Here is a 26,355-nt window from a genome sequence, read left to right on the forward strand (position 1 = left end):
ATTGTAAATGTTGTAGATGTTGAGCTCACAAATCCTCAAGTGTCATCTACAGAGTGTCAGGGACAAGTCAATGTCAGGAGACCTGTACAATCCAATTTGAGAACATGAGCATATCCGCACAGATTTGGAGCAAGACCATAATCGACATCAGGATTAAGTTGCAATGTTTATGGCAAATAAAGGCTAACATCATGGGGATGGGTGCCAAATCATCCATCTAACATTGATTTTGCTACCAGACATATTCTCAATGTGTACTGTAAATGTAGTGTACTTGTATAGCGCACGAATCGACCCCAGCTGGAGTATCTCGGCGCTTGTATGAATACCGCTGTGGAACCCTTCCTGGCTTTTCCCTGTGAGGTGCCCACTCCTGGGCACCCCCAAGGTGAAGCCAGTCATCCTAGCGTTGTGGGGGCCGTTGGGGAGATTAAGCAAGCTATTGCCCAGAGTTGCAGAGTGGGACCCATGATTAGAATAGGCACCGAGGCGAGAATTATCAGGTCCGAGGAAATTGAGCCCAAGACCCGCCGAGGCGGAAATTGAAACCTGGTCCCGGGCTAGACCTCTGCATCAGGATCTGCCGCTCTAACCATTGAGCCACACTTCTCCACTAGTTGAGGTATAATGAATAATCACATAATTGACTGTGTAACATCTGTACCTAAGGGCATTCTGTGAACACCTTGATGCAGACTGAAGAAAACAGCCAGATTTAGACTTCAACCTTGAATGAGCTCCCCAGCAAAGAAGACTCGCCCTTACCCTTGGATGAGGAGAAAGAACCTGGCCAATCAGGTTTGGCTTGGCAGACGGCACCAGCACATCCAGTGGTATCCATTGCGACTTCTCCCACCTCAGCTACCAACACACAGCTGACCCCTACCACAACAGATACACCATGAACCACGGGCAACAACACCACCACGGCTTAATCGTTCACTCTGGATTTGATGGACACAAACCCATTCAATGAGGAAGAAGGATCTACTTTGACTGTACAGGCGCAAACTTTGCCAGCCTGTGGAGGAAATGGTGGTGGGAGGGGATGTGTGGATCCCAGTCGCCAAACAGCTGGTGCCACTGATGCCCATGCCAACTTCTCCCAGGTACTTGATGCCTATGAGGGGTACCAGGGAGCAATGGGCCAGGTTTCAGAAAACCTCCGGAACATTAAACAACTGCAGGCGTCCCAAGACCAAAGACTCAATCACTTCATTGAGTAAATGGACATGGTCGTAGGGATTCTGAGCAGGGCTGGACTGGCCTTAAAGGGCACCGGACCGTTCCCTGGTGGGCAGCCAGGGTGGGGTCTGGTTTTGGGCTCCTGCGGGGGCGATTTTTGTTACCGGGGGCAGGCAATGTCGGCCCCCTGTAACAAAACCGGCCCTAGCAAACAGCTCAGCCGCACCGACCTGCCCCCTCCTCATCCCCAGGATGGCTGGCCGAGCAGTTTGTCAGGGCCAGTTTCGGTTCCCAGTCCAGCCCTGGTGGTGAGGGAGATCAGTTCCACCCTCCACTAGGTATTTGCACTCACAAGTACCCCTCCCTGTGTGATGTCTTCAGCTGTGCCATCATCTGCGCAAGCCACAAGGAGGGACGCTGAGTCTGGTGGAGAATCCTCAGTACCCCAGGAGCCTGTAGTTGTAGCCCCCCCTAACGTGGGGTAGTTGTCCAAAGAAAGATGAGGGAGGGTCAGGTGGCAAAGCACAGCCCCCAGCCAGTAAAAAAGGTACACCTGATATCCTTCATTGTGCGCTAACCATTCACTTTGTTGACTATTAATACCAAATGTTCCACATCAGATGTTATGTTAAAATGTTTTATAAGATACTTTTGAAAAGCACTTTGACAACTAAAGTGATTTTGGTGTCTTTATTCCAACAATCTTAGTTAGATAATTTTGGAAAAACACGATCAACATTTATGTCATGTCAAACATTTAAACACACTTAATTAGGAGAATTTACAAAAACATGAAAACCAAAAGTACAATAGACAGTTAACAGGTACAGACCAATAAAATGACAGTACATGTACAACAAACAATGACCAGTCCAAGTTTGAAAACAAGTGGCGGCAAAAAGTATTTACAGCATTTCAAAAATACTGCCTACCGCAACAAGCTAGCCTTAAGTAGAAGCGGTGCAACAGGCTGATTGCCTTGTTTGCACCCAGAGTTACTCTGTATGTTCAATTGCTTTTACGACTAGCTGGTGAAGGTCGACGCGTTTCTGAACCCTTAATCTCTTAAGGGTTCTCCTCGGGACTGGGACTTGGTCATACTCAATTCAAATCAAATCAGGGACATTTGTATAGTGCACATATCACTCAGTAAGTCTCGTGGCGCTTGCAGATGGCTCTGCTCGAGATGCTAGCTTAATTATCAAATAGCCATGACTTCAGCTTCTTACAAAAGCAGTTATGGTCAGGGATGGTGCGTAAGTATGAAGGAATTTTGTTCCATGATGCCGGCGCGAGAAAGGAGAAAGGCCTGCCTCCTTTTCTGGCAGTGCGAATTCTGAGGGGGGTAAGCAATGTTTCATTACTGGATCTGAGCACCCTACATGGCTGATAACAACATCGTTTTTTCGACCAGTATCTCGGGCCGTTTCCATACATATGCTTATGTGTCAAACAGAGGGTTTTAAAGAGAATTCTTTTTCTCACTGGGAGCCAGTGAAGGGCTCTTAAACAGGGAGCAGAGGAAGATCTGTGCGCAAGATCTAGGACTAACCTAGCAGCAGTGTTGCAGAGTCTGTTTAAAAGGTTTTCATTTATTGAGAGTAATAGGGCATTGCCATAGTCCATTCGGTTTATAATCAATCCCTGGACTAATGGTTTCCAAGCCTCAGTGGGATTCTATTTGAAAACTTTCCGCAAACTCCGCATCACTCCAAAACAGGTGCAGATCATATAGTTAGTTGGCTTTTCATGGACAGTTGGTTGTGCATGTAGAAACCTAGGTTACAAACTATTTCCTTGGGGCTTGGGCAGGGGTGGCCACCAGTCGTGTGCCCAATACTCCAGACACTTACCAAAAGCATGAACTATGACTTGCCGCCCTTCAATTGGAGGTGGTTGGATCTCATCCACCTGTCAATGTGAGACATGCATTTTTTGAAACGCTGCTTAGTTTCGACGAGGTCCGGGCTTATGGTGATCAGGATCTGCGTGTCATCTGCATAAGATATGACATAAAGTCCGTAGGCTCTGATCACCTTATCTAGGTGCGTCATGTACAAGTAAAAAGGGCTGGGCTCAAAATGGAGCCCTGTGGCCCTCCCATCTCGACCGGTCTCTCACATGAGATGCTGTTACCCATTTGGACAGTTGTTACTCGGTCAAATAGGTAGCTCTTAAACCATTTGAGGGCATTTCCTCTGACACCTATCTCCCAGAGCCGATGTTCTAAGATGCTATGAGAGATGGTGTCAAAGGCGGCGGACAGGTCGAGCAGTACGAGAGAGTGCTGTCTCTATACTGTGCGCCGGACTGTGAGGGATCGAAAAGTCGAAAAGTCCATGGCTCTCAAGATGGTCGACGAGCTGTTACAAATAAGGGTACCCCTGACGTGAGTTCCTAAATCAGGGTGCATCAAGCAATTGAAATCAAAACAATTTAGGATCGTAGAAAATAATACTGCAGACCTGAAAAGCATACACAATATTCAACGCATACACCATGAGTTACAAAAATATGTATTTTTTATTCTAATTTGATATATTAGTCATATGTTTATATAGTTTAAGAACAAAAGAAGAAAAATATACTGGAGGGAATGATGACCTCTGTATTTAAAAGTGTATAATGTTTACACATTTAGTTACATCAATAGTTCTAGACAGAGGATACAGTGATTTCTATTGTATCTGAAATTCATTCAACATTTATCAAGATATTATACAAATTCTTATTTGATGTTATAATGAGAAACATTCATTTTGGGCATGGCTCTGGAATTTTTGAGATCCTACACGCGTTTCGGCTTGGAGCCTTCATCAGGACGCCATGTACATATATCATATAAAACCTAAACAGGGTATATGTAAAAAAAAAAAATATCAGTGTTGCGTATAGGTCCTATTTACAAAAGTGGGGTATTCACAAAAGTTTTTTACTGAATTAACATATCGTTTTAAAAATACTAGTCAAAAAACCAACATTTAGAAAACGGAACATTTAATGTGTGCAACCTCTCTATATATTATTGTGACTTGGACACCTCATAACCATCACCAAGTGCAAAGCTCCATAATATAAGACCTAGAAACTTGACTTAGACTGAATATTCAAGATACAGGGTGTCAAGAAAGAAGAAGAAAAGTTATTAAGAAAAATATAACAAGAAATATATAATCTGACCCAATGCTTATTTTTAGGATTCAGACTCTATTGTCGAGATAAGTTGGATATGGAGTTAGACTAAACAAAGATGGATGATTACCTCTTTATTTTATTTTGGATACTTTGACCTCTGGGAAACTTCACATATGGTAGGAGTCTATTATGTGAATGATCCTCAATTCCTACGTGAAGTTCTGTAAATCATCAGAAAAGGGGTGATGTTGAGCATATGAGAATGGATATTGAAGAGATACGAAATTATGGACCTAAATGTCCGATCATTACCTTGAATTAATGTCTAATATCAAGGGCGCGATTATAATGATGTCCTTTGCGATGTCCAATAATTCCTGTCTGTATGTTTAATCAGCATGTCACAATATATGCACTATACAGAGACATAAAAAACAAAAAATGAAGGATGTGTTTTAAACATAAAAACGATGGATTTTTCACCTAGAATATGTTGAAAGGTTGTGCTAATGGTTAAATTCCAAAAACGTTTGCAAGACTAAGTATTAAGGGAATACCAGTTGAGAATACTTTCTCTGTCTAAATTATCTCAAAGTCGAAGAGAAACTTAAATTCATTATAATAGGAATAGGAAAAACTGCTGGAACAACATAGTCTGGCTGTTTCTAACGAAACAAAGGCCATGGTCATGCCTTTAATATCCAAATACACTATCAGTGGGCTGTTGTTAACCCATCGAATCTCTTCAATAGTTTATATATGAAATAACCCCTTCAAAGACAAGCTTTTAAATATATCCGCTTTAGGATTGAGATATTGTGGAGGGGTATCGTACAAATGATATAAAATAATTCGGAAGATACCCGCTATAAAATGCGCCAATGTAAATAATGACAATATCTGATACGACAATAGTGGAATATAATGCACAGTCCAAAACAGCTGCTGTAAAAAAGACAGACAGACATGCTGTATAATCTATGTAATGTTAAAAAAAGGACAATTTATGCAAATTGACTTGCAAATGCTTACACGCTATGAAAACATAACAAGAGATTGTTGTGTTAATTCCGACAATTACTTGTCTGTGCTCCGTTACGTGTAAGGAGGACAGGACCCCTCTGTCCACGGACCTATGATTTTAAAAAGAATATAGTATATTACGCTACTATATGCCACCCCAAAGAGAAGAAGGTGTATTATCTCGTACCTAAGATCTATAGTTTAAGGCGGACCTTGCAACTTACTGTATTATCGGCAGGTTAGACCAATGGAGGAAATTCGGAGCTGCAAGGACTGGAGAATTTGCGCTTGGTTATAAACTGAGGGTGGAAGCGTCTCGCCTGGTGGACACTATCAGTAAAGATACACGCCGTAATATGCCGGGTATTTGGCTGCACTTTTAAAAGCTGTGATTGCGAAGAGATGCGCCAACCCCAACAGAAGTAGTTGGTGTGACCTGGAAGTTGATATTTTGAAGTGTGGGAGTTCGTATACTAACTGGCGATCCATGTATGTCTAGCGGCTATCTTGATGTAGTTTTAAAGAAAAAAATGAAACATTACAGAATAGTCTAAGAAAAATACTTTAAATTGTGATAGTCGTGAATAAATCTAAAATTGTGTGTGGATATTCAACCGCAATCGATAATTATATCAAAATTTCGATCCTGACAATAGACAGTGGGGATAACCAAGGATGAATTTCTGGTTTCAAGACATAAGAAAGTCCATTATTGTCATATAATGCACATTTGATTTGGAATTTTGACACACAGAACATTAATCATTAAGAGATGGAAATATTTCATGTGTTAACTTTTTCTTAGATCACAGTTTTATTTTGTCATCACTTTAAGATAGATTTGGAAGTTTCTCTCATATGCATAGTTGCCAACAAAGCCTTGTTGGTAAGATGTCAAAATAAAATGATATGATAAAGGGCTATTAAGCCATAATTATAATCTGTCACCTGAGATTCCAAAGTTTTCAAAGATTTTAGAAATTTCTCTCATGTACATATATGCCTGCAAAGCCTTGCCAGCAGAATATGTAAATAAAACAAAAAACGGTCTTATTCAGCTACAGTTGTATTTTATCTTCTGATCCCAAGGGATTTCATTGTTCATCCTGTTTTGATAAGTATTCAAGGAGAAAATCCAATAAACTTCTCTGCACTTACGAATATTAGTACTCAGGGGGCCAGTATTGGTACGGATTTTATTCCAAATTAACCATCTTATGTCGTCCGCATTGTGTTGTGCTTCCATGTAATGTTGCACTAAAGGAGCTTGACTTTTCTGGGTGCGGATTGCTGACCTATGTTCCGTTAGACGTGTGGACATAGTGCGGGCAGTTTCGCCCACGTACCATTTGTCACATGGGCATAAAAGTAAGTAGATGATATTAGATGTTTTACAATTAGTTAAGGTCTTAAGTTGTAAGTTGACTTTATTGAACGTAAATTCGGGCGTTTCAATGGCAAACTGACAAGCTACGCAAGAAAGGCACTTAAAGTTGCCTACCGGAGTTGTTAAACTAGTGATGGATGTTTGTATAATATTTTTAGACTTCACTGGCATCCGAGATCGAACAATAAAATCTTTTAAATTCTTGTTTTTTCTGTACGCATACATAGGTTTGGGTATCTCGTTGTCCTTAGATTTAGTGGCATTAAGGATGTGCCAGTTAGAATTAATGATGTGACGGATCTTTTCATTCATAGTGGAATGTCTAGTCATAAAAACCATCCTGGAGTTGGTTAGTTTGGTTTGTGGTGTCAACAAATGTTGCCTGTCGGAAAATCGCACACGTTTATATGAGTCGCGCACTAGGGGTTTAGGATAGCCGCGGGCTAGGAACTTTGTTTTCATCTCTTCAGCTCGAGCATCAAAGTCTTGCATGTTAGTACAGTTCCTGCGGAGTCGCAGGAACTGTCCAAACGGGATGGTAACTGTCAAAATGAAGCAAGGTGTTGCGGGCTGTGGGCTTAACATAGAGGTCCACCTGAAGATGGTCTTCTCTATTTTGGATGAGAATACCCAATAACTCCACTTTTTGGTTGCTCACATTAGCTGTGAAAAGGATGTTCACATCACATAAGTAAAGCCAAGACACAAATTCAGTGTGGCCTACACTCTAATCTAGCCAGGTAAAAAAGACATCATCTATGAATCTAGACCATAGGTATATGGACTCGCTGAAAGGGGCAATTTGATTGTAAACATATCGTTTTTCGTATAGGGCCATAAAAATGTTGGCCACTGTTGGGGCACAGGAAACCCCCATGCTGACTCCCTTTGTCTGTTTGTAGAGTGCACCATTGAACTTAAAAGTGTTTTCAGTAAGTACTAAACGTAGAAATTTGAGAACAAACGTTCTGGGACAGTCCATATCGAACGTGCTCATGAACCAGGTGACTGCTTCTATGACTCCTTCCTGTGGAATATTGGAATATAGGGCTTCTATATCCATAGTTACCATAGTATGTCTCGTGGCATTGAACTGAAGATTTTCTACCTTATTTATGATGTCTCGTGTGTCCCTAACATATGATTGAATTTGTGGGACATAAGGTCTCAGGAGGGTATCCACATATTTAGATAAAGGCTCCGTAACAGACCCAATGGTGGTAACTATGGGTCTGTACGGAGGGTTCTCTCTGTGTTTGTGGATTTTAGGTATTCCGTAAATCGCAGCCATTTTTGGTTGTTGAACATTAAGAAATTGCCATTCTTTCTCACAGATCCAATTTTGTCTCACTGCTTGGGTGGTTATCTGAAGTATAGATTTTTGTACTCTTTTGGTGGGATCTTTTTGGATAAGGGTATAATGAAGCTTGTTGTTTAACCTTTCCTCCATTTTAGAGATATATTGATCCCTGTCCAATACAACTATACCACCCACTTAATCGCAACATTTGATGGTTGAATTGTTGTTTAGAATAAGGGATTGTAGTGCTAGATGTTCCTCATGTGATATATTGTATTTTGGTCTAGGGATATGTTTAGTGGCTGCTGTGAGTTTATTAAAAATCACATGCTCAAAAGTTGATATTTCAGGTGCCACTTGATCCAACGTGGGAAGAAAGGTAGATGCTGGTTTAAGACCTGACTTATTTTCTATCTGTTGCGTTTGGTCGTTGTGTCCTTCAAAAAATCTTTGAAGTCTGATCTTTCTGAAAAAGACCATCAAATCTTTAAAGATTTCAAATTTGTTAATGGTGTTATGTGGAACAAAGGACAGGCCTTTTGAAAGTAGAGATTCTGTGGAGTGATCTAGGGTATGTCGGCTGAGGTTGAAGATGGGAATCTCCTCTAATCTCGCCATTATTGTGCATGGCTCTTTACGAAGTACCGATCTTGATTGGCGTACGTATTCGGTGCTTGTTGGTAGTTCTGGGGTGGAAGATATTGCTGAGGTGGAGGGTATTGCTGATTCTGTGGTTGTTGAAAATTGCCCCTGAACCTGTGTTGGTACTGGTTCGCCAACGAGTACCTTGGTTCCCTCACCTGGATAAACAAGCATTTACAATGCAATAGGTCTCGCATTTACACGAGTTTGAGCTATTGACATTGTAAATGACAATACCTTTTATTTTTGTTTTTGTTTTTAAAACATAAATAAAAGGCATTGTAATTTACAATGCTAATAGTGTAAACTCACGTAAATGCGAGACCTATTGCATTGCAAATGCTTGTTTTCAAAGTTGATGCCGGAGCAATTGCATAATCACAATGAAAACATGAACAATCATCCACCAAAGCACATACTCAAGTCAGCTGTCAGATACTTCAGTCAGAGGGGTACAAAAAAAATGTTGGCAGGGTTTGCTAGTAGCAAGAGAGTAGAAATGATTCGCTCACGTATCACTAAATGGCTCACTCACTAAACATTTCTTGATTTGTGAACAATCTTCTCAGCAGACCTCGTTAAAACCTCAATCAACCAATCAGGGGTGAGTTCCCACACTTATTGTTTTTACCCTCGTGCTTCACACAAAGGTCAGGCGATGCCAGGGCTCTCTATTACAAGTTGGAATCTGGCACAGGGGAGAAACGCACACAGTACTCAGGTGCCTGGCCTGTCGTCGTCTCTACTGAGGGGCAAAACCAGCTTCTAGCTTTCCTTTTCAAAAACAAACATGAACCGAATGAGCAACGGGCCAGTCTTTTATATAGCGCGGACTTTACCTGGGCTCCGACGTGCTGGTATCCGGGACGCTGTCTCCCCACTGCACTTAGCAATGCCTCTGCGGCCGCCGACGCTGTAAACATGACGCAGTTAAAAATGACAACGGACCAGAGAGGGAGCATGTCTGCAAGGAGTTCTGCCTCCTGATTGGCTGTTTAAATAGAAACCTGTGGTGAGGAGCCGACGCGGGAATCGAAACTAGTGGTGCGCGCGCACACCAGAGGAGCGGGGCAAGGGAGCGCGAAGACGCCGAGACGAGGTAGGGGATGTGTGTGTAAGTGCCGGGGGTTCTCTGCTATGTGTGTGCGTGCGTGTGTGTATGCGGGCGTGTGTGTATGCGGGAGGGGAGGGGGTTCTGTATGTATGTATGTGTGTGTGTATGGGGGGGGCTGTATGTGTGTTGTGAAGAGCCTGCCGGAATCGGAGCGCGTGACCTGATCCTGGCAGGCTGCTGCTGCGTGCTTGCTGCTGCGTGCGCGTGACAGTCTGTTGTCCTCTCCGGCTCCCCTTGAGTCCTTGAAAGCCGGAATGATGACAATAGTCTCGCTCTGCGACTGCAGGCCTTTGGCCTGCAATCGCAGGGCGAGACCTAAAAAGGGGAGCGATCACCTCTAGAAGTTCCTGATATATATTCCTGCCTGGACCTTGTTCTGGATACTGATTGTATGCCTCATTATCTGAGTTTATTAAAAACCACATGCTCAAAAGTTGATATTTCAGGTGCCACCTGATCCAACGTGGGGAAAAAAGGTAGATGCTGGTTTAAGACCTGCCTTATTTTCTATCTGTTGCGTTTGGTCGTTGTGTGCTTCAAAAAAACTTTTAAGTCTGATCTTTCTGAAAAAGATCATCAAATCTTTAAAGAGTTCAAATTTGTTAATGGTGTTATGTGGAACAAAGGACAGGCCTTACGTAAGTAGAGATTCTGAGGAGTTATCCAGAATATGTCGGCTGAGGTTGAAGATGGGGATCTCTTCTAATCTCGCCAATATTGTTCATGCCTCGTTACCAAGTACTGATCTTGATTGGCGTAAGTATTCAGTGCTTGTTGGTAGTTCTGGGGTGGAAGATATTGCTGAGGTGGAGGGTATTGCTGATTCTGTGGTTGTTGAAAATTGCCCCTGAACCTGGGTTGGTACCTGGTTCGCCAACGAGTACGTTGGTTCCCTCACCTGGATAAAAAAGGGGGGCGATCGCCTCTAGAAGTTCCTGATATATTCCTGCACGGACCTTGTTCTGGATACTGACTGTATGTCTCATTATCTGAGTCGGAGCTGTCAGAAAAAGTTGTAACCTTTCTAGATGGTCTGTTATAGTTAGGCTGGTCTAGAGTATCACCATTACGTTCTGGCTGATAGAAATGTTCCACAAGATATGGATAAACTTTCTCTTGACTTAAGAATGTAATATCTTTCTTAAGCTTATCCGTTTTTCTTTTTAATAAATAATCATTGTAGGAATTCATTTATTTTTCTACTTCTTCTAACTTCTTCTGTGCTTCTTCTATTGCCTGGCTGTTTTTGATTTTGGCTTCCAGTTCTAAAATCTCTTGTTGAATTGTCTGAACCTACTCTTATGCGGATTAAAATCATGAGGTCACGAGAGCACCTGTTGGCTATTAGGGACCATCTTTCTAAGAATCTGCGAATCTGAACGAAGAGCCCGGGAATATTGCGTACTCTGAGTCCTTGAGGGTTAACTCCCGCCTTCAGGTACTCAAGCATGAATTGGCCGTGTAGTTCTATTCTTTTGGTCTTTTTCTTCAATGCTGTTATTTTTTGGATATCTTCATTGCTTTGTAGGGTAGTGGTAGTTGAACTAGTTGTTTGTCCGGAATCTCCTACCAAGGATGCAAAGTCCTCATCAAAGAAACCAAATGTAAGTAATTTGTCCATAATGCTGGACAACACGTAGAAGCAGTGGGCTGTCTTATTAATTACTGTAAAGGTGAATCTTGGCAATTATAAAAAATATATTACCTTAATATCATCTGAAAAACCACTATATTGAAGAATAAAGTGGTAGAGAGAACAAAGAAGATACAGTGCAGTGTTAATCAATAGACTCGTAATCAATAGACTAGTGCAAGATATAATTAGAGCAAGAGAAAGAGAAAACCTGACAGACAGGCTGTGGAGACAATGTTTGATGAGGGATTCCAACATTTTCCCAAAGTATGGAAGTAGGGAAATTGGACGGTAGTTTAGAAGTAGTTTTGGGTCGGCAGCAGGTTTTTTTTAAGATCGGTCTCACTCGACGGCTTTCGACATTTTAGGGAAATCAGCCTCTGAGAGTGATTTATTAAATAGACCTGTTAGGCTTTCCAATAATACCGGTGCAATAGTGGGGAAGAATTTTGGAGGGGAGAGCCGGATTTTATCGTCTGCATGACAGTTGTAACTGAATTAATGTCACATTTGATAAATTTGTTCAAAATTTGTGGGCGGTTAGAGGACATGCAAGACACATCTTCAGAGTAGATGTTATTATATTGTGATGGGAAAGAGTGATGGATGGCTGTAATTTTATCCTCAAAGAATTTAGAAAGGGAATCAGTCCAGTCTTGAGAGTTGGGAATTGATGACTGATTGCTAGGAGTTGAAAATTCTTTCAAGATTTGATAAAGTTCCTTATAGGAATTTTCTGCTTTATTTATCCAGTTTAAAAGAAATTATTTTTTTTGCCAAATTGATTTCAGTCATAGAGCCGTGATGGATTTTTAAATATATTTCATGGTCGGCCATGTTTTTGCTTTTGCGCCATTTTCGCTCCGCAGTTCTACACGAAAGCTTTGTTATTCTTAATTGGTCTGTGAACCAGGGGGCGGTTCTGGTCTTGATTTTAACGTGGCTAGGAGGGGAAATTTTGTCCAGTACGGTCGAGATCGCTTTATCAAAGTTATATACCGGTTGATTTATGCTCACTTCTGGATCTTGGTGGTCTAGGCAGAAATATTTTGAGAAAAGAGGCAGGGTGACTTTGCGCCATGACCTTCGCAGTATTGATTCATTTTTATGATAATTTTGGTCATATTAATAGGAATGACAAATTTTAATAGATGGTGGTCTGACCATAATAATGGAAATGGGGATTCAACTATGATCCCAGGCGAATTAGTAAAAAGAAGGTCAAGAGTATGACCGGCACTGTGAGTGGGGCCTACGACCAGCTGGACGAGACCAAGAGTGTTCATATTTGTGATCAGCAGGTCGGTACCTGAGTTTGATAAAATGTCCGCATGATGGTTAAAGTCTCCAATTAGGAAAAAGTTATCAGAGGCCAATACATGTGGCGCAATGGTCTCTAATAGTTTATCAGAGAAGTCCCCTTTGGGTCCTGGGGGTCAATAGATTAGGGCCCCTCTCTAGGTACTGTTGGAAAGGCCGTCTATCTTAAAAATACATATTTCTATGTGGCATGAGATCAAGGTTTCTAGGGCAGTAATTGGGGGAGCACAGTGGCGGTTGCAAAATGGTAGAGTCAGTGACTTGGGTGTAATCAATCGTAAAGGTGTGAGATGTCCGACAAACGTGAATTAATTATTTGCAGTCAGGACTTTAGTTTTATGTTTGCGCTGTACTGGTGGGACTGCTGGTAGCAAGTCAGTTTCTTGATTGATGACTGCAAAGGTTGCAGCCCAATGGTGAATAATCAAGTGCTTGTTACTGCTTGTAACAGCTCTCAGCGTTTACAGCATCCTTCGCTGTCTTGGTATCCTCTGCATTTCTTGAATGGCAGAAATGTTGAGGATTCCGAGACTGCGAAGAAAGCTGTAAATGCTAAAAGCTGTTACACGCAGAAACTAGCACTCGATTATTCACCATCGGGCTGCAATCTTTGTAGCCATCAATCAAGAAACTGACTTGCTGCCAGCTGTCCCACGAGTCCAGCGCAAACATAAAACTAAAGTCCCGACTGCAAATAATTAATCCACGTTTGTTGGACATCTCTCACCTTTACGATTGAGCTCATCACAATACACCCTAGGTCATTGACTCCACCATTTGGCAACCGCCACTGTGCTCCCCCAATTATTTAAATGAGTCTGACCAAGTCCCGGTCCTGAGGAGAACCCTCAAGAGATTAAGGGTTCAGAAACACGTCGACCTTTACCAGCTAGTCGTAAAAGCAATTGAACATACAGAGTAACCCTGGGTGCAAACAAGGCAATCGGTCTGTTGCACCGCTTCTACTTAAGGCTAGCTTGTTGTGGCAGGCTGTATTTTTGAAATGCTGTAAATAATTTTTGCCGCCACTTGATTTCAAACTTGAACTGGTCATTGTTTGTTGTACATGTACTGTCATTTTATTGGTCTGTACCTGTTAACTGTCAAATGTACTTTTGTTTTTCATGTTTTTGTAAATTCTCCTAATTAAGTGTTTTTCCATGTTTGACATGACGTAAATGTTGATCGTGTTTTTCCAAAATTATCTAACTAAGATTGGTGGAATAAAGACACCAAAATCACTTTAGTTGTCAAAGTGCTTTTCAAAAGTATCTCTGAACCTACACACCCTAACATTTTCTTATTTAAAACTATTGTTGAGGCCCGGTTTTTTAATTTTTTAATTTTTTTTATAAAGCGCACGTACACCGGGTTGGATTTATGGCGCTGCTCTAAGAGGTGCTGGAGACTTACTCATAAGCTTGTCTAAATAGCCAAGTCTTGAGGAGCTTCCTGAAGCTCAAGAGGTCTGTGCAACATCTGATTTCAGAGGGGAGGGAATTCCAATATCTGGGAGCTAGAACTGCAAACCAAGCGCTGCCCAGACACTTCAGTTAGTAGAGATCACTGAACCAATGTGGGACTTCATTGTAAGATCGCAGTTAATTGTTAACCCAAGACTTTTAGCTGAAATGGATGGGGTGGGGGATTGGCCCAGTTCCTTTGGTCAAAAAAGTGGGCTCCAAGGTTTATGGGTACCCTCCGTTAGAACCAGTTCAGCCTTGTCCAGATTGAGTTTCAAGTGTTTGCTGTTCATCCAACTGCTGATAAATAGCATGGTGGTCTGAAAATCACGGACCGATTCGGGAGGGTTGCTAATGGAGAACATTAGTTGGAAGTCATCAGCGTAGTTGAAGGTGCAGACTTCCCTCTCTTTCAAGGCTTGAATCAGTAGGAGGAGATAGAGGTTGAACTGAAGCGGGGATAGTGAGGAGCCCTGCGGGACTCCACATGTTTTCCTCATCTTTGAAGCTGTAAACTGGGCAATGCGAACCGACTAAGAGCGGTTTTCCAGGAAGGAACTGATCCAGCTGAGAGCTGATCCCTGCACCTCTGACACAATTGACCAATATACCGTGGTCGACCGTGATAGGCCGCGGAGAGATCCAGCAGCACCAGAGCCTGCGGGGGAGCCCCTGTCGGCCTCCTTCCGGAGAGTGTCCAATACCATCAATATGACAACCTCTGTGGAGTGGACTTGGCGGAACCCTGCTTGAGATATTCAGACTGTTCCAATAAAACGGAGAGGCATCTGGCCACGTGAGCTTCCAATACCTTGGCCAGGTATAGAAGCGGAGAAATCGGGCGGTAGTTCGCCAGGGTTGGGGATGACAATTGCCTCCTTGAAGGTTTCGGGAACATAGCCCTGGGACAGTGACTCTTTCAGAAGGGATAGAGCTGGTCTGGGAAGAGCAGTAAATGCTTCCTTTAAGATGCTGGGAGGGCAGCAGTCCCTGGGTGAACCCGATTTTACCTTGGACAGCGGGTCCAGGAGTATCTGGTTGCTTATTATCTGGAATTGTTCGAGAGTGCAAGGGTTTTTTGGTACAATAGGGCTAGCCTCGGTGGTTGGGCCTGCAGGAATGTTGGCCTTAATTTTCGTAATCTTGTCAATGAAGAAGGTGCTCAAGGAGTTGCATAGGGTTTGAGAGGGAGTGGGTTTCATTGTGACTCTGTTAGGATTGGACAGCTCATTAACAATCAAGAAAATTTCTATTGACCTGTTAGTGGAGGTCAGAATTTTTGAGGAGAAGTAGGCGGCCTTGGTGGTTAGAATAGCTTTTTTGTACTCTTTCATAGCAGCTAAATAGATCCGTTTGTCCTCAGGTAAGTAGTTGCGACTCAACTTTCTTTCAGATTGCCGAAGGGCTAATTCTTCAGCTTTTAGGTCAGTGGAGAACCATCTCTGCTTCATGACGCCAGGCAAGGTTTATTTTCCTGAGCGGTGCATATTTATTGTTAGCTGCTAATAGCGAAGTTGGTAATTTTGGTTACTGAGGTTGATAGATGACTGATTGGATGGGACTGCGTTGGCCAGTGTATTGAGGAATAGATTTTTATTGGTGTTATTCCAATTCCTTGCTGTCCCCGCCTTCCGTGGTGGGGAGTTAGGCATGGTGATGTTATTGATGGTGAATTTGATTGGATAATGATCAGACCATGTGCAGGGAGAGACCGACAGAGTAGACATGACAAGGTTGGCTGTCCATACCTGATCAAGTGTGTGCCCTTTAATATGTGTGGCAGGAAACACCTGCTGAGTGAGATTTAACCCTGTGAGCAAGTCGGTTAGTTCAGTGGATTGGGGAGCGCCCGATGTATCATTTGCCCAGTAGTTGAAATCACCGATCAGTAGGATTTTTGTGTGGTTAGTTATTAGGTGAGCTACCTATTCGCCCATGGATTGTGCAAACAGAAGCATGCTCTTAGGGGGCCGGTAGAGCAATATACAAATCAGGGGGGCCGCGTCAGATTCTAGTTTGATCACAAGGTTATCTACTAAACGGTAGATCTAGCTGAGTTAATGCAGTGAATTTCTGGTCCTGGCGTATTATGGCAGCTACGCCTCCACCCACTTTCCCCTGGGGTGGTTAGCTTGGAGGATATAGTAGTCCTTAGGTAAGGCGGCCAGAATATCGGGAGGATTCCTAAGAACGAATTTTTTTTTTAAATAACTGATCCATATTGTGTCAGCACCTAGTCACCATTTTTCCAAATAAAAACACTTTGCACATCAATACCAGCTCATGTTGTGCCTTTAACATCTATCTCAAATTTTGAGTATCATGTGAGCCCTCTGATGAAAGAGTAATCAACCTAGGTCAACAAGTACATGTATATTGTAACTTAAGTGCCACAACGTCGATCAATCGTGGCACCACAAGATAGTCATACAGATTCAGTGTATCATGCAAACTTTAGTCCACTGTACATATTCACATTCCATTTGTTTGAACAATCATCACAAGTTGATATTCCACTCCGAAATCTATGCCACCAAACTAGTTTGTCATGTTCAAACTAGACAAACAATTTGCAGGAGCTACATCAGACAATGCAAACTTCAATGCGAAACACAAATGTTATTTTCTGTGAACACCTGGTAGTAGATCACAAACACCATAAATGCCATAGACAATCAGTGGACAAATGAAAAACACACATAACTGTACTACAGGCCAGTGCCAACAGGTCCCATTACAAGAAATTGGGCTGCATCTTTATGTAGGTCACAAGCATATGTCAGTGATGTGACATTTGCACTGTGACATACAATGGGGACACACAGCTACATCAACTTTTCAAACATTGATCATCTAGGTGATATGAATGGGAACTTCCTATCCCCACAACCACATCGTTTCTAAACACATGATTGTACACTTATTGCAAAACAAATTACACACAATGGGATGAAAGTTCATTGGTGTTATAGCAACTTTGATTCCTACTATTGCAAGCAGGTGTCATAACAGTTATGTATCTTTAAAGTCTGTGCCAGACATTCCCAGGATCATTCCATGTCCAGGTTGCACCCAGGCACTGCATCATATGCCTGGTAATAGCACAACTCAGAAACTCCCCTCAGTTGATCACATGTCAAAGTTAACCGAAACAACAAAATAAGGTAAGCAAGGGCACATCATGTCTCACAAGTAAGAGCAAACTGAAACTTCAAACAAAAACAATGTCCTTGTTAACACTAATTAGGCCTGAATGACAGAGTATGCATGTAACCATGACCATGTCCCAAACCTGTCCTGCATGAACATTGGCACACTTATCCTACACTCTGATGTATATATACACATAGTCAACACAGCTACACAACAACAAATACATCTTACTTACAGAAACTAAAAAGAAGATGTTGATAAGCTGTTGTAGCAAGTCAACTCCTTCCTCATGCCCACTGTCTACATTGCCCAGTCCAGGATCCTCTGCCAGTGGCACCTGCTTGTCTCCTTCATCTTCAATCAGAGGGATTTCATTCCTAATTGCCAGGTTTTGGAGCATGTAGCAGGCAACGGTGATCTGGCACACCTTGCAGGGAGAATATTGTAGGGCTCCTCCAGTTTTGTCTAGACAGCGAAATCTTGCCTTCAGGAGGCCAAGAGTCAGCTCCGCTATCCACCTTGTTCTTCCATGGGCCTCATTGAAGCGGGCTTTTCCTGGAGTAACTAGATTCCGCAATGGTGTCAGTAACCATGGCTGGTTGGGGTATCCTGTGTCTCCTAAATGGAAGATAGACATGAGTACAATGTTCAGGAAAACATTTACTAAATAGACACACAATATCACTCACACCAAATATCATTAAAAAGCTTACTTCTCAACCAGCCAGGCCTGTTCTGGAAGTAGTTGAGTCATCAAACGGGGTATGACGCTGTTCTGTATAATGTGCGAGTTATGGGCTAATCTGGGAAATCTGGCACACACATGGGAAAAGCACATATCTGCCAAACACACCACCTTTGTGTTGATAGAGTGGAAGTGCTTCCTGTTCCGATATTCTTGCTCATTGGCCTGCGGTGGAATCAAAGCAATATGTGTCCCATCAATTGCTCCAATGACATGTGGGATTCCCCCAAACCCATAAAATACCGCTTTGATATTCGTCAATTCCCCTGGTTTTGGAAACTTGATGTAGCTGTCCATGTGTCTGGTCAATGCCTGTCGTACATCCCGAAGTACATTGCTAAACATTGGCTGGGACATTCCTCCAGATGTTGTAACTGTGTACTGGAACAAACCCATGGTCAAGAAATGCAGTACTGCCATCACCTTAACTTTGGGCATCAATGATGTAGTATTGTAGCGATGTGCTCACAATGAAGGTGCCAACTGCTGGCACAAATCATTTATTGTCGCCTTATGAGAGACGGTATTTTCTGAACACTTACCTCTCTTCCATGGTTTGTAGGTCAGGAAGGGCCTGTAGACGGAAGGCTGTCTTACGGCTCCGCCGGAATACCTATGTGTGGTGTGTTAACACAGTAGGTGTTAAATCACAATGTGCCCAGCAACACCAGACAAACACCAAAGACCAAGAAACCACACATGTGTCCATGGCAGTGCAAACCAGATTTCACAGAACACAAATATACTAAACATACCACAGCATACATTATATTTCTGATTAGGTCTCAAATGTATAGTTACACAGGAAGGAAAGTACACTTGACTTATATCATTAGTGACAGAATTTTATGTAACATGACGGACACTGTCATATCTGCATTGTACATACAGTGACATACGCAACCCATTGACACTGTACATCTTCCTTAATATGCAGATGTGCACTTAAGTATAGAACACATATAATTCTTACAATGTCCCATTTAGTCTCAGAGCCTCCGTAGGGTGCTTGGATTTTGAGTGAATAGGCCCTCTGGGAAGGTAGGATACTGTACATTAGACACACACCCCCTTTCCATCTGGAAATCACACAGATCGCACACTGGATGATAGTGGCTTCCAACACTGTTATGTGGTTAATGGACATGGGCTGCCTACTGCCTGAGAGAAAGTTGAAAATCAGAAACAGTACTGTGACTTTCATGTTGGTTTAGCCAGCCAACAAGTGTTTCAGTGTCCTCTGAAGGGGACTTCTTCATGTGAATGTGGGCATTTGATTTCTGTGCTCGTTCAACACACAATGTAGTGCATCCAGGTTTGGTGTAGTACCAAACAACAACATATTCTAGGTTTTTGTCATCAACTGAACCTTCATTCAAAAGTCACGGTAGGCAGTTCTTAACCGAGGCGAACACAGCCATAGGCTGTAACTTGTTATGATGACAGTTGTGGCTCGCTGGTTGTGTCCGCCTGCAGTAAAGACCGACGCAGTAAACTTCCATTGCTAATGTAGCAAACTTACTCGCTGGCCCGCCAGCTATTTTGTACTACGCGGTAGGCGGAGTGTCAGCAATGGAATTCATTGGATGCCTTGGGAAAATTATCCCTTTGACCGCCCGCACAGAAGACTGCCTATCTGGTCTAGATATAAGTCTTGCGTTTTGCTACACAGATCACTTACCTTCAGAACCTGCACTTCTACAGGCTTCCCCATCTCTCGGCTGCTGTCGACATCTTCTGTTAGCCACAACATCTCCCTGTACAGGGATCAGTGCCCCTGCCTTCATACCAGCTGGTGGATACGGTCCTTCCCCTGTACAAGCAGCTGTATGGCACACCAGAGGAGCAGGTGAGAAAAATTCAGACAGAATACATATTTTAAATGTCAGGTAACTATGCACATAGGGCAGATTGTTTATTTATTTATTTATTTATAAATTTCTAAAGCGCGAACAAATACCACGAATGGTGTCTCGGCGCTGGGCAGACAGAGAGGCACTACCTGTGCATTATTGAGTGAATAGCCATGTCTTCACTTGCCTTCTGAAGAGCAACAGTGAGGGGCTGGTTTTTATGTGATGGGGGAGGGAGTTCCAGAGCCTCGAGGCAGCCACCAAGAAGCGTCTATCTCCCCAGTTGACTGTTCTCACTCGTTGAATGCATAGTGATGTGGAGGAGGCAGATCTTAGCGCTCTTTTGGGAGCATACAGCTGCAGTGATTCCCTAAAAAAGTCGGGTCCTTGGCTATTCAGTGCCTTGTATATGATGCACAAAGCCTTGAATTTTGTTCTCTTTTTTACTGGGAGCCAGTGCAGTTGGTAAATGACTGATGAGATCGGTGCGAACTTGGGAGTTTTGGTCAGAATTCGCGCCGCGGCGTTCTGCACCATTTGTAGCTTTTTAAAGACCTGCTCCTGGGCATTCAGCAGAAGCCCATTGCAGTAGTCCACCTTGGATAACACCAAGGAGGACATCAGGGTTTTCCCTGCCGATAATGGAAGGTAGGGTAGTATCTTTTTCACCTTCCGCAGCGTAAAGAAGGCAGAGGAGACTACTGCATTTGCGTGGTTGGTGAAACTTAGTTTGCTGTCGAACAACACTCCTAGGTTTCTAACCTTTGGGACTGGGATGGGTGGGTTGCCCATTTCCGGTGGCCACCAGATCGGAGACCAGGATGGTTTTAGATCTCCAAACACCATCACCTCGGTCTTATCCGTGTTCAGTTTTAGACAATTACTGTCCATCCAGCGACTAATGGCTCTCATCCCAGTCTGAAAGTTGGCTGCCACTTCGATCCCATTCTTGTGTACTGCGAGTACCAACTGAGTATCGTCGGCGTACGAAGTCACTCCCATTCCATAGGTTTTAATGACCCTCGCCAAGTCCGACACATAGATGTTAAAAAGCGTCGGACTCAGCGAGGATCCCTGGGGGACTCCGCAAGGCAGTACAAACGATGGTGAATAGAAGTTCCCCATCTTCACTGACTGTTCTCTATTGGCCAGGAAAGAGGTCAGCAGTTCCGCAGCCCTACCCCTTATGCCCATGGCTTTGACACGGTCGATCAAGATGTTGTGATCGACCGTGTCAAAGGCCGCTGATAGATCCAGCAGGATCAGTACGGCTGAACCGCCCTGGTCCATGATCTGTCTGATCTCTTCAGAGGCCTTAATAAGCGCCGTCTCCGTTCCATGTCCACTCCTGAACCCGAACTGGGTGTTATCTAACAGGTTGTTTTGATCGATGTAGTTTGCCAGCTGTTTATTTATGACTTTTTCAAGTATTTTTGAAGGGTAGGGGAGGGCTGCTATAGGGCGATAGCTTTTTAATTCCAAGGTGTTAAGGGTTGGTTTCTTTAAAAGTGGCTTTATTATAGCGGTTTTCCAGTTTTGGGGATATTTTCCTGTGTCACAAATAGTGCTGCAGATGTTCTCCAGGATTGGTGCTACCACATCGGATGTTAATTTGATAATAGTTGGTGGGCAAGGGTCAAGAGGGGAGCCTGACATGGTGGTTTTGATAAGATCTTTTATTTCAAGCAGTGATGGAGGGATAAATTCAGTCAGAGATGAGGATGTAAGTTCTATATTCTTGGTGTTATCTGCCAGTTCCTCATTTGTGGTGTTATTAAATTTATCAAAGATTTCTGTTACCTTGGTCCTGAAAAAGTCGGCCATTTTATTACAGAAGTCTTGGGAGGTTTCATTAGTATTAGCTATTGGTATCGTTGTTAGTGTGGCCACTGTCTGATATAATTTTTTGCTGGAATTCTGTGCTTTTTCTATCTGTTCACAGAAGTATTTACTTTTTTCCAATCTTAGCGTCTTTCTATAATTTGATAGCGCTAGTTTGTACCTTTCTTTGTCGTTGTTGTCATACTTGACTCGCCATCGCCTTTCTAGATTGCGGCATTTCTGTCTTTCTATTCGTAGTCGTTCAGAGAACCATGGGGCAGATGGTGTTGTACGATTTGACCGCACTCTTTTTAGAGGCGCTATTTGATTGAAGGTATCTGTTAGCCATTGGTTATAGTTGTTAGCCGCTGGTTGAGGGTCTGATTCTATGGGTGGTTTAGTATTTTCAAGAATCTCGGCTAGCGTGTTCATATCTATATTTTTCCAGTCCCTACTGAGCTTCTGTTGCTTGATTGCAAAGGGTTGATTTTTGTGTTTCTTAACACAGATGTGAAAAACCACCACGGCATGATCTGACCATATTATGGGAGTTACAGTAGGGGGGGTAATGGCTGGGTTATTCGTGAATAGTCCGTCGAGAATGTGACCTGCTTTGTGTGTGGGTGAGGTGACCAGCTGGTCTAGGCCAACGGCTTTAAGGTCCTCAATCAGACTCAGCGTATCTTTGTCTGATGTATTTTCTAAATGAAAATTGAAATCTCCGAGTATTGTAAAGTCAGAGACTTCTGGCACTGTTTCTAGTAGAGTGCTAATAGATTGGAGAAAAGGTGTTCGGGCCGCTGGGGGACGATAGAGCAGGACTCCATTGAACACTTGGGTGTGGGAGAGCGTAATAGAAAAAGGTAATGTTTCAGCAGGGATGGTGATTGACGTGCCGGTTTTTACTGCTAGGTTTTGCCGTAGGATTATAGCGAGACCGCCTCCTTTTTTTCCGGTCGGTCTGTCTTGTCTGACAATGTAATAGTCCTCGGGGATGGCTGCAACAAGATCGGGATCAGAGGCCAGGTCGGCCCATGTTTCTGTTATGAACAGAATATCCAGTTTGTGTGTCGATATTAATTCGGCCACCTCTTCATTGTGTTTACACATAGATCTAGCATTCACCAGAGCGCACTTGATGCTCGTGGTCTCATTGTGCCGTGCCTTTGGTGTTAGTGGTATCTGAGTAAGGTGGTGGATGGTTTTCAGATAGCATTTAGGGCAGGTTTTATGGATTACGTCGGAATGCGTGTCTAGGTTAAGAAGTGGGCAGTTCTGGCAGAGCATGGTGTTTCGAATCTCTGTCAGGTTGGAAGAGGAGTATTTCAGAGACTTACTAAGAGGGTGTGGAGACATGCTTGCAGTTTGGGCCCTGGGCGCGGGTCCGGCGCGGACTGGCGCAGACTGGCACCCCTTTGGCGCGGCTTCGGCGCGCCATCGTCGCGCCCGCTGCGCACGTCCGCTGCGCTTCCGGCAAGTATTCATCATTTTATAGTAGGAGCTTAGGCGTAGGAGGGGCGTGGCCACGAGAGATGGGCGTGTCTCTGGGCTCCTCGCTCGTGTCAATGGCGGCGGAGAAACTAGCGTTTTCCCAATTCAGCAAGTAATCAGCTGATCGGCGATGTTAAGGTGGTGTCAGGATTAGCAAAGTGAGTAAATGAGAACACGCTTTAAAATCACAGCATACACAATTAAAACGAAGGATTCAAATCTGTGGCTCCCGGCTTCCGCCTCAGGAGTGACTCTGTCTACAGGGCAGCGCTAGTGGTCAGCGTGCTCTGTTTATATTGGGAAGGGGGCGTGGCCACGAGAGATGGGCGTGTCTCTGGGCTCCTCGCTCGTGTCAATGGCGGCGGAGAAACTAGCGTTTTCCCAATTCAGCAAGTAATCAGCTGATAGGCGATGTTAAGGTGGTGTCAGGATTAGCAAAGTGAGTAAATGAGAACACGCTTTAAAATCACAGCATACACAATTAAAACGAAGGATTCAAATCTGTGGCTCCCGGCTTCCGCCTCAGGAGTGACTCTGTCTACAGGGCAGCGCTAGTGGTCAGCGCGCTCTGTTTATATTGGGAAGGGGGCGTGGCCACGAGAGATGGGCGTGTCTCTGGGCTCCTCGCTCGTGTCAATGGCGGCGGAGAAACGAGCGTTTTCCCAATTCAGCAAGTAATCAGCTGATCGGCGATGTTAAGGTGGTGTCAGGATTAGCAAAGTGAGTAAATGAGAACACGCTTTAAAATCACAGCATACACAATTAAAACGAAGGATTCAAATCTGTGGCTCCCGGCTTCCGCCTCAGGAGTGACTCTGTCTAGTTGTTGCAATGATACACACATCTGAATCTGTATCCAATTGTTTAAAATGCCCCTGCCTTCATACCAGATGAGCTGAAGATGCTGGTGGACACGGTCCTTCCCCTGTACAAGCAGCTTTATGGCACACCAGAGGAGCAGGTGAAAACAATTCAGACAGAATACATATTTTAAATGTCAGCTAACTATGCACATAGGGCAGATTGCTGCAATGATACACACATTTGAATCTGTATCCAATTGTTTAAAAGTGTATTTGGAAAAGTGATGTACACTTTCACTGCTGTATGTGTGTCAGTACTGTTCTGGACTTTATGTCACTGTTCTCATGTGAATATCTTATCTTCAACCACAAACTTCGTATAGTGTATTAGTTAGGCATGTACACATCAGTTTGACCTGATGATGCCTTGTTTTCTGTCATATTTCAAGTTACATTTGCTTGTGATGTCATAGCTAAACTAACTCTAATGGTGAATGTGAATGTCATTTGAATACAAGGTTAAGTTGTTACTGTATACAGTCACAACAACAACTCCACACACATGATGCAATATCAGTGTTACATCAGTCATGTCACAAGCCATCACATGGAAAATCATAGTATTCCACAATGGTCATGTCAGATGTAGGAAGGTGACCAGGTGTATGGGTTATAATGTCCATTCAGGCCATCTGTAGGTCATGTTTAACAATCTGTTATTGACACAGTGTAATCATTGGTAAAAGTACCATGCTAGTTAGGTGTATGTCCAGGGCCAAAATGCTACTATTCTGCAGACCACATAGGTGTGCTGAGGTTAGCAGTTATGAGATTTCATGCCACCTGTGTTGTTCTACTATCCGCAGTGTAGTGAGAGGTGTTGCATAGTCACCCAGGCAAGGTCAGGTTAGAATGTGGTGTCAACAGGAAATTAAATTGTGTCATGAAATATGTTAAGATCACATGTTTGACAACAGGTGCAGTGTTGAAAGTTGTAGTATGCTAACCTGGATATTGTTTATGCTAGCTATTCTTGACTTTTGTGACAAAGTACATGGATATGTACATCTTGCATGTGTACTAAGTGTCTGGTACCATGTCATCCTTACAGGTCAACGCCCTTCAGAAGGTTTTCCTGTGGAGGACCATCACCCGGAAGGTGCGTTCCCTGGGGGGTCACACGTCTGTGCAGTGGCTTGAGAGGCTGGGTGAAGAAGATCTCCGAGGTTCACCTGGGCCTGGCACCTCCAGGCAGGAGGGGCGGGCGCCGTACCCTGACCCCCTCTAATGCATTGCATCCTGGCAGTGGCCTATCCCGGCCTCAATGGGCAGCTGAGAGCCAGACAGCAGCAAGGAGGGGGAGAGTATGTGCCTTGATGAACTTTGTACAATACCATGCATGTACACATTTTGCAGCCAGTGTCATGACCTTTAGGTTTTGTGACAATCGAGACCCATGTGATGTGTAACATGTAGCATAGGCAACAATAGATGTTGCATGGTTAGGTCTCTTGAATCAGGGCCATGTAAGACTAAAAGAGGCTGGGTATTATCAGTAGTGCAATTCATTGTATAATGGGCACCTGACAACACAATGTGCAAGAAAGAGACCCTTTTACATAATCTGTGATGCTCAACATAGTTCATCACAAATACCATTAGTTTGCCATGCTCTCCGTATTGAGACAAAAACACTTTTGTGTTCTTTAATGCTTGTGAACATGATTGTGACATGCCATGCAGTACAGCCAGGTAGCAGGCACTGTGTACTTGCAGGGCTTGGTAAGTAGAGATTGATCTGTGTTAAAACATTTTATAAATAGCACTGGTGCTCTCCGTTATCCATTGTGACAGCTGGCAATTTTCAGACTTATATTTACTGATATCTCATGTCACGCTGGACCTTACCATAAGTGAGTGACAGAATACATCCAATCTACATTTGAGCTGATTTCATGTTTTAGACTATGTGTAGTGACAACAGATGTCTATGAGTGACTAACAAAGTAGATGTTAGGTTATGAGGGGGGTAAGTCCATGGAAGTGGAAGTTACACATTCACAATTATATTGATGGTTGTTACAAGGGGCATTAATCTTTGTGTGCAAATAAAACTATGGTTTATCACTGTGACTCAGATATCTGGAAATATTATGTTATGTTATGTTAGGTATTTTTATATAGCCCGCAGCTGCCTCAGTGAAGAGGTGTCCCAGTGCTGGTAGCAGTGTCAGTAGAGAAGCTAGGGACTAAACCAAGGGGAACAGGTAGGTTTTGGTGGCCTTAC

General features: G+C 43.2%; 1 long non-coding RNA gene across 2 annotated transcripts in view; it reads left to right on the forward strand.

Annotated features, from left to right (window-relative positions):
- The window catches only part of LOC144828650 (uncharacterized), an 85,760-nt gene that overhangs the window by 55,058 nt on the left and 4,347 nt on the right, over window positions 1-26,355 (forward strand). The window contains exon 2 of one of the 2 annotated variants that reach the window (XR_013610502.1): window positions 25,180-25,432. This is a non-coding gene — a long non-coding RNA (uncharacterized LOC144828650). The remainder of the gene's footprint in view (window positions 1-25,179; window positions 25,433-26,355) is intronic. The other variant, XR_013610503.1, reaches the window with a different exon arrangement.

Source organism: Lissotriton helveticus, chromosome 4_1 (genome assembly GCF_964261635.1).
Source record: "Lissotriton helveticus chromosome 4_1, aLisHel1.1, whole genome shotgun sequence".
Taxonomy (NCBI): Eukaryota; Metazoa; Chordata; class Amphibia; order Caudata; family Salamandridae; genus Lissotriton; species Lissotriton helveticus.